Below are 8365 nucleotides of genomic sequence, written 5' to 3' on the forward strand. Positions count from 1 at the left end.
ATAAAAAGCTTTGAAAAGGTTTAATTAAAAGAATAGTTTAAATTAAAAAGTTTAATCTAACACAAAGAGATAGACTTTTGATTTAAAAAGAAGTTTGATTTAATTGAGAGAGAGAGAGAGAGAGAGAGAGAGAGAGAGAGAGAGAGAGAGAGAGAGAGAGAGAGAGAGAGAGAGAGAGAACTTAGGCCCTATACATGAGAGAGAGAGAGAGAGAGAGAGAGAGAGAGAGAGAGAGAGAGAGAGAGAGAGAGAGAACTTAGGCCCTATACATGAGAGAGAGAGAGAGGGGGGGTAGGAATTTAATTAAAAAGGGGAGGGGGAAAAGAAAGAGAGAGATTATAAGTGAGAGAGAGGGGAAGGGATTTTAATTTAAAAAAGGGAAGTGAAGGGGAGGCATTAATGAAAAAAGGGAGGGGGAAGGGAAAATGAGAGATTACACATGAGAAAGAGGGGAGGGTTAGGTCGAGGGGGTTTTGATTGAAAAAGGAAGGTTTGGAAAAGGGGTAGGTTCACGAAGCCCTCTGGAAGTTCAGGGCTTTCCAAACCTATAGCAAAAATAATATAATAGTAAGAGAAAAAGGGGTAGGTTCGGGAAGCCCTTTGGAAGTTCCGGGCTTTCCAAACCTATAACAAAAATAATATAATAGTAAGATATCCTTCTTCTTCTTCTTTCTCTTTCTCTCTCTCTCTCTCTCTCTCTCTCTCTCTCTCTCTCTCTCTCTCTCTTCTTCAATCTCCCTCTCAAAGTGTGTGAAAAACTATGCAAAAAAAATTGTACATTGAAAAAAGCTTTGAAAATGTTTAATTAAAAGAAAAGTTTAAATTAAAAAGTTTAATCTAACACAAAGAGAGAGAGACTTTTGATTTGAAAAGAAGTTTGACTTAATTGAGAGAGAGAGAGAGAGAGAGAGAGAGAACTTAGGCCCTACACATTAGAGAGAGAGAGGGGGGAGGGGGGAGGAATTTAATTAAAAAGGGAAGGGGGAAAAGAAAGAGAGAGATTATAAGTGAGAGAGAGGGGAGGGGATTTTAATTTTAAAAAGGGAGATGGAGAGGAGGCTTTAGTGAAAAAAGGGAGGGGAAGGGAAAATGAGAGATTACATGTGAGAAAGAGGGGAGGGGAAGGTCGAGGGGGTTTTGATTGAAAAAAGAAGGTTTGGAAAAGGGGTAGGTTCAAGAAGCTCTCTGGAGGTTCGAGGCTTTCCAAACCTATAGCAAAAATAATGTAATAGTAATATTTTAATTTAAAAAAGAGAGGTGGAGGGGAGGCTTTAATGAAAAAAGGGAGGGGGAAGAGAAAATGAGAGATTATACGTAAGAAAGAGGGGAGGGGAAGGTCGAGGGGGTTTTGATTGAAAAAAGAAGATTTGGAAAAGGGCTAGGTTCAAGGCTTTCCAAACCTACAGTGAAAATAATATAATAGTAAGATTGTAGAGCAAAGAAGAGCTATTAAAAATTCTTTGTGTGATCCAACATATGTAGCTCCCACTTTCTAATGGGTTCTCATAATTATACAAGGCATTGAGCTATTTAAACAGCTCCAACACCTCCCTTTTGCTTACAAACTCCTCAAGGAGGAAGAATTGCATATTTCTAGTTGGCTAGGCAACAATAATGTGATTGAAGACATGACTAGTAATCTCTCATTGTTGGTTGAATCACCACATCTTCTTGATGATATGACAACTCTTCAATATAATCGAAACTTCTTTGCCTAGCTTTTTCCAAGGCTAAGTGACATTGTATCTAGTCATTCCTTTGCTTTGCCTACCAAATAGACTGGATTTATATCCAATGCCACAAAGAAGAATGATGTACCTAACAAGAAAATGGTAGTAAATAGTAGTATGTTTGAGACCCCAAATTCTAAGCTAGTAGCTACCACAACCATTGCTCAACCTATCTGCATGCTAAACCAAGCTAAAAAGAAAGACTCCCTAAAGCTCTAGAAGATCTAACCCAAATTTACCGCTAGTTTAGTGCAACCAAGCTATTACCTCTAGGTGGTCTAAAGCCCAAACATCATTCCCAATCACTTTGTCAACTATTGTTAACTTGGCCAAGCAGACCAATGTGTTGAGAAGGAGTGCTTCATTGAATTGGACTTGATATTTAGAGCCCTTGCTAGGGCATACACAATGGTTGACCTGGGCCTTGCTAATGATGAAATGGCTAGGAGGAAACTAATAATATGTTTTATAAGAGAATTCTAGTTCAAGAGGAATTTTCTAAGACTTTCCTTGAAAAAAAACTCTAGTCTTACCAATGTATCCCATCTTATGCATCCATTAACTAAAAGCAATGATCATTCCAAGATTGATGAGCTTAAGTAAAAATGCAACTAATTGAGTCATTTTCTAAAAAAGTGGTATGCACATAGGATTGAGATAACCTACATTCGAAGTTGCCTCATGATTACAACTAAGCAGTGCCACAATGTTAGTACACTTCAACATGACTCTATGTACTACGCGAATAACTCTCATTGGTCCATAGTTCTCTCTCAAAATCTAAAGTTACCACCAAAGTTGCTACATCACCCTCTTTTGGATAAATTCCCAAACCAAAGAAGAATTGCACATTACCATTGCTTTGTATGACCTTCCTTGCTTTGTGACTTTACCACTTAGCTTTTTGGATTTACAATTAGACCCTGTGATTTGGAGCTTTTGCAAAGTTGGAATATAATCCTAGTTTTTATAACTAGTGGCTTCCAAAAGACTATTCTTACTAACTTCCATATGGAACTACCCCTAAGTGATTTTGTTTACATTTTTATTAGCTATATAGCTTAGAGTTGCACACACATAAGAGCCTAATCCTTGCATTACTTAGAAACATTGCCACATTTATTGTGTGGGGAAAGTATGAGATATGAGCTCAAAGCTATGATACAAGACACAATCGTAGGAAGCTTAACTTGTTCTCAATTCTTTTAGGTGACACAACTAATGGAAATTGGGGAAGGGCAAGAAGCAAGCTTTTTGAGCAAGCTTTTCTAGGAAACCTCCATTTCTTATTCCACATATTCCACTTATTCCTCCTATTCTATTGTGCACATATCAAGCACCACTACTGCCCCTATTGCCACCACCATCACCACCACCACCACCATTGCCACCACCACCACCACCACCATTGCCACCACCACCACCACTACCGCCACCGTCGCTACTGCAACCACCACCACCTCTACCACTGTCTCCACTGCCGATGTCATTAGCACCTCCATTGCTTTCACCACTACCATCCCCTCCCATGTTTCTTCCTCCATGTTAATTAAGGTTTCTCTCTCTCTCTCTCTCTCTCTCTCTATCTATCTCCCATCTCCCACCAATTATTCTCTCTCTATTTTCTCTCCTCCCCATCTCCCTCTCACTCACTCACTCACTGTCTCTCTCTATTGGCTACTTCTCGCTTCTCCCTCTCTTACACTTACCTTCTCTCTCACTTGCTCTCTCTCTCCTTGTGTCGCTCACGAATACATACACGCCCACTCTATCTTTATCCCTCTTTCCTCTCTCTCTCTCTCTCTCTCTCTCTCTCTCTCTCTGTGTGTGTGTCTCCTTTCCCTCCCCCTTTCTCTCTCTCATACTCAAATATAGCAACTAAATAAAGCAACTAATGAATATTAGATCAAAGAGCACTAGACCAAATAAGCAACTCCTCTCTTTCTCCCACTCTTACATACACACACACACAATCTCTCTCTCTCTCTCTCTCTCTCTCTCTCTCTCTCTCTCTCTCTCTCTCTCTCTCTCTCTCTCTCTCTCTCTCTCTCGTGCGCTCACGAAGACACACACACACACACACACACACTCTCTCTCTCTCTCTCCTACATTATTTGAGAGTAATATGGGAGTCAAATAAGGTTGCCCGCTCTCCCCTACATTATTTGGTTTATGCATTGATAAGGTAGAGGAAATACTTCTCATGGCTATGAATGAAGAGGAAGCCAAAAGCCTGCATATTGGTATGTTTGCCATCTTGCTCCTACTTTATGCAGCTGATGTGGTTTTCTTTACATATACTGGGGAATGTATGCAGCAGTTCATGGGGATTCTTGAACAGTTTTGTGAAGATAGTGGTTTGATGGTGAATGTATAAAAAACAAAGCTAATGCCTATGTGCACCAAGCAATCGAAGTCCCCACCAAAAGTACATTATGCGGGTCAATCTATAGAGGTAGTATCTACTTTCAAATACTTGGGGATTGAGATTCCTACAGACCACAGATGGCATACATGTGCGGAGTGGCAATTAGCCGTAGGGAAAAGCAAGTACTATCACTTTGAAAACGACTGCAATCGTACAGATACTAAATGCTAGAAAATATGTTGTATGATTTTTGGTGCATATGTTCTATATACGGTATTATATGGAGTGGAAGTATTGGGGGGGGAGCATCTCCTCATTTGCATGAAATGACATTGAGAAGTTGCAAAAAGCTTTTATTCATAGACATTTGGGCATCGAAAGCACCACACCATATGTACTTATACTTTTGGAAACTGGTCGTCTGATTGAGGCACATGCTATGATCCGAGTACTAAGATATGCCACCCGAGTACGTGAAATGGATGACAATAGGCTCCCCAAATGGGCATGGGATGCTATCACATGCCTACAAAAAATGTGGAAAAGTAAAGTGCTTTCAACAGGATGGGTGCCGAATATGCGAAAATGGTTTAAAGGGTGGGGAGTGGATAGATATCTAGATATGGCATCTGAAGATATATGCATGGACACATTTCAATCAGACCTCTTACGAGCATATCAAGAAAAATGTCAAAGCAAGGGAGCAAATGGCAAACTTGCTTATTACGGTATGCATATCTATCATTCATGTTGGGAATCCTACATGCAGGCAAAGACACATGTGCAACCATACATAGCCAACCCGCTCTCATTGGTATTTAGATGGAGTATTTCACGACTTCGAACTTGATCACACAGTTTTGGCCTTAGTCGCGCAGCTTGACTTGGACATGTATCAAATGGATGTCAAGACTGCATTCTTGCATGGGGATTGATTGAGACAGGTGCATGGAATGGACAAGCAAGAGAGAGGAGGTTATGCAAGTTGTGTGGACTACAGAGTGAAGAATCAGAGGAGCACATGACTATGACATGCCCAGCATATGCACACATATAGGCTGACTTTGATATCTCTTTACAACAGCCACTTCACTAGTTTTTGATCACTACTTCTATATCGAAGTTAGGGCCTCTCATTACCCGCATATTATGCTTTCGGGAGAACCACACTGCATGGATCGTTCTTTCACTATAGCTACCCCTTTCCTACCATGGGGGAGGAGAATCGTTATATATCTGAAAATGTCCCATGGGTCATAATTTGGCCTTCTGTGGATGATAATAAACTATTCTACTCTACTCTCTCTCTCTCTCTCTCTCTCTCTCTCTCTCTCTCTCTCTCTCTCTCTCTCTCAAATAGCAACCTCTCTCTCTTTCTCTTTCTCCCTCTCTCTCTCTCTCTCTTACACTCTCACAAGGGTCAAGGGTTTGCATGAGGTAAATTATCTTAAACACTTTTAGTTGTTAATATCATGCATATATATATTCATATACCTCTCACTTTTTTATGTGCATGATTTGATATTATATCTTGATATATCACTTCTATTGTGCACACATAAGAAAAACTACATTGCACATGTTTTTGCTACTTTCAATCAAACATTATTGTGTGGACTTACCACAAGAGGAAGGGTATCAAATAGTTTGTTAAACTCACTGCAATAACGTGGGATATCTATTGTTTTTCATTTTGTTCGAATAGTTAATATCGGGACAACAATATTACCTCATTGTTACTCAGTCCACTATGCACATATACATTCACATGCATGCATGTTTCTACACTCTACCCTTCCCTAGATATTTTGCATGTGCTCTGTTTACACATATTGTAGTATTGCAATTGAGCAAATGCCTATACAGAATCTCCTTCACTTGCACATTCCTATCTTTTTCTCCTATTCTCTCTCATCCTCATTTTATTGTGCTTGCAAATAAAAAGAATCTAATAATTTTGAAAATACATATTCATCATGCACATCAAATATCAATCGATTTCCATTGCTGGGGGGTGGAATTGGTGATCCCTAACAAAGTCTAGGATTGAACCACCAAAGCATGCTAGCTCGGTCAAGTAGGGAAGCATGTGCTCCAAAAGGATTGTGTCCATGGAGTTTCCCTCAAATGGGGGTGGGCATATAAAGGTATTAGGTGGGTTCATTTGCATCTTCTCCATGCTATCATCCACAAATAGTGTTGTTGTTGGGCTGAAGTGCGGCCAATCAATGTTGTCAAAACATTTCATGAAAAGGGGCTTTGTGTAACTCCTTCTGGCAGAAGTTGTTGTGGGGGTTACTCTGCACTTTCCTTGTCCATATTGGAAAACAAAGATTGGTGCTTGGTATGACAGCTTCACACATTCACTTCTAACCAATTGAAGCAACTCACTTAAGTTGTCTTCCTTCATGGAGCTCCAAATGGAAATGTCAAACAATGTAGATATTTCCTTCAAAAACGTAGCAAGCCTTGGCCGCAAAATCACCCAATACTTGCCCACTTCTAGGGGCTTCACTGGTAATGATCCCTTTTGCTTTGACTACCTATGTAAAAGCACCCCATTCATATTGAACACAATTAATTTTTGGGTTGTGGGAGGTAGCTGTACATGCACACATGGAAGGGTGAGCACTCATGTATTGGTATGACGAAAAAGAACACTACATTACAATTAGATATTGTCCACGTTTATGTAAACATGTTACCTTTGCTCTTAAATATCTTCCATCTTCGATGAAGAGATATATACATGCAATCAATCTCTTGGAATTTAGTGCTATCAATGCAAACCATGTTGCATGCCACCTGTAGTATTTGGTAGTCATATAATGTATTAGGAATATACTAAATGTTTACAAAACATATCTAGAATAGTTTAACAACATTAGATCTCATATTGACCTCTCATTGGGGATCTTGATGTATCTCACATCCACTCATTTGCAGTAATGTCCTCTTTTGTAAACTTCAGAGGGATGATTCCATTGTAAGCAATATCTAAACGCATGTACGCTAGAATATATAGCACATGTACCTGCATTTAAAGATTGAAATATTAATTTTAGTAATTATACTCACTAAATGGAGCCAACAAGTGTGATACATAAACAATATCCAACATGAGCATATCATGACTTTAAAACTCTCACCTCTCTACCTCCAGTGACACATATAGGTATCTCGGAATGAACAACCTATGCCATAAGTAAGGCCCAAAACTTCTGCCCTAGCTCCATTCGTCGGTGTCCATCCTCCAAAACCTGCTTGACAAGCTCTACCATGGAGTGTGTTGTTGCAAGGAAAAGTAGCATCCCTGCTCCTTGAGAACACGATCAACCAGATACATGGCATCGCCTACTCTGCCTTAGTATGGGAGTTCCATAATGGAATTCCATCCCCCAATCCATGCACGGCACTATCTTCATCGAGAGGAAGCACCATGATATCGCATACTCTGTTTGTGGTTTCTTCGTCAATCTTGACGATCTTGTTTTGGTTGACCTCCTCAAATGCATCTACCAATCAAGAGAATGCCTCACTTGGCTGATCATTTCGCAATGTATGTCCGATCTCGAATGGGTCATAGAGAACAGTACGTGAGTCCACCTTTGCCATCATAGCGGCATGGGAGACATCGACTTGCAAGGGGTCTTCCATGGGGCTTTCAATGTTGTGGGCCTCTGCACATTGACTCCTCGATTAGTGACATTTTTTTCTTACTGAATGTTAATGATACATAATATTCTTCTTACATGTTTGTTTACCTGCATGTGTGGTTGGAACATCTTGTACATTGTAGCTTCGTGGGAGACAGTGTCTTGCAAGTGGAATTCCACATGACTTTCAATATGGCCCTCTGCATGATAAATTCATAATTAGCAACATATTTTTCGTTCAAAATGTTATTGTAGATAGTATTATTGAGACACGTTAGTTCACCAGTGTTTGTGGTTGCTAACACATCCTCTAGCAATATAGATTGAAAATAAAAAATTGTATCTCCCTTTGCAAAAATACAGACCATTCTTATTGGCATTGCATTGTGGGGAAAAAAAACCACAAGTCATGCATGTTTACTGATAGCTGCCATGTCCCCTAGCATGGCTAGTCCATGTTCTTGCATTCTTTCCTTCCCTACACAAGGACACACATCACTATTAACATCATATAATGATAGAATATTTTAAATCTCCGACATCATCCAATCATGACATGTATGGAATTCACGAGCATAGTTTCTTTACCTCTTTGTGCACGCGCCATGTTT

The sequence above is a fragment of the Lygodium microphyllum genome, chromosome 28, assembly GCF_053477565.2.
Source record: "Lygodium microphyllum isolate KBCC chromosome 28, Lygodium_microphyllum_v1.1.10, whole genome shotgun sequence".
In the NCBI taxonomy this organism is placed as follows: domain Eukaryota; kingdom Viridiplantae; phylum Streptophyta; class Polypodiopsida; order Schizaeales; family Lygodiaceae; genus Lygodium; species Lygodium microphyllum.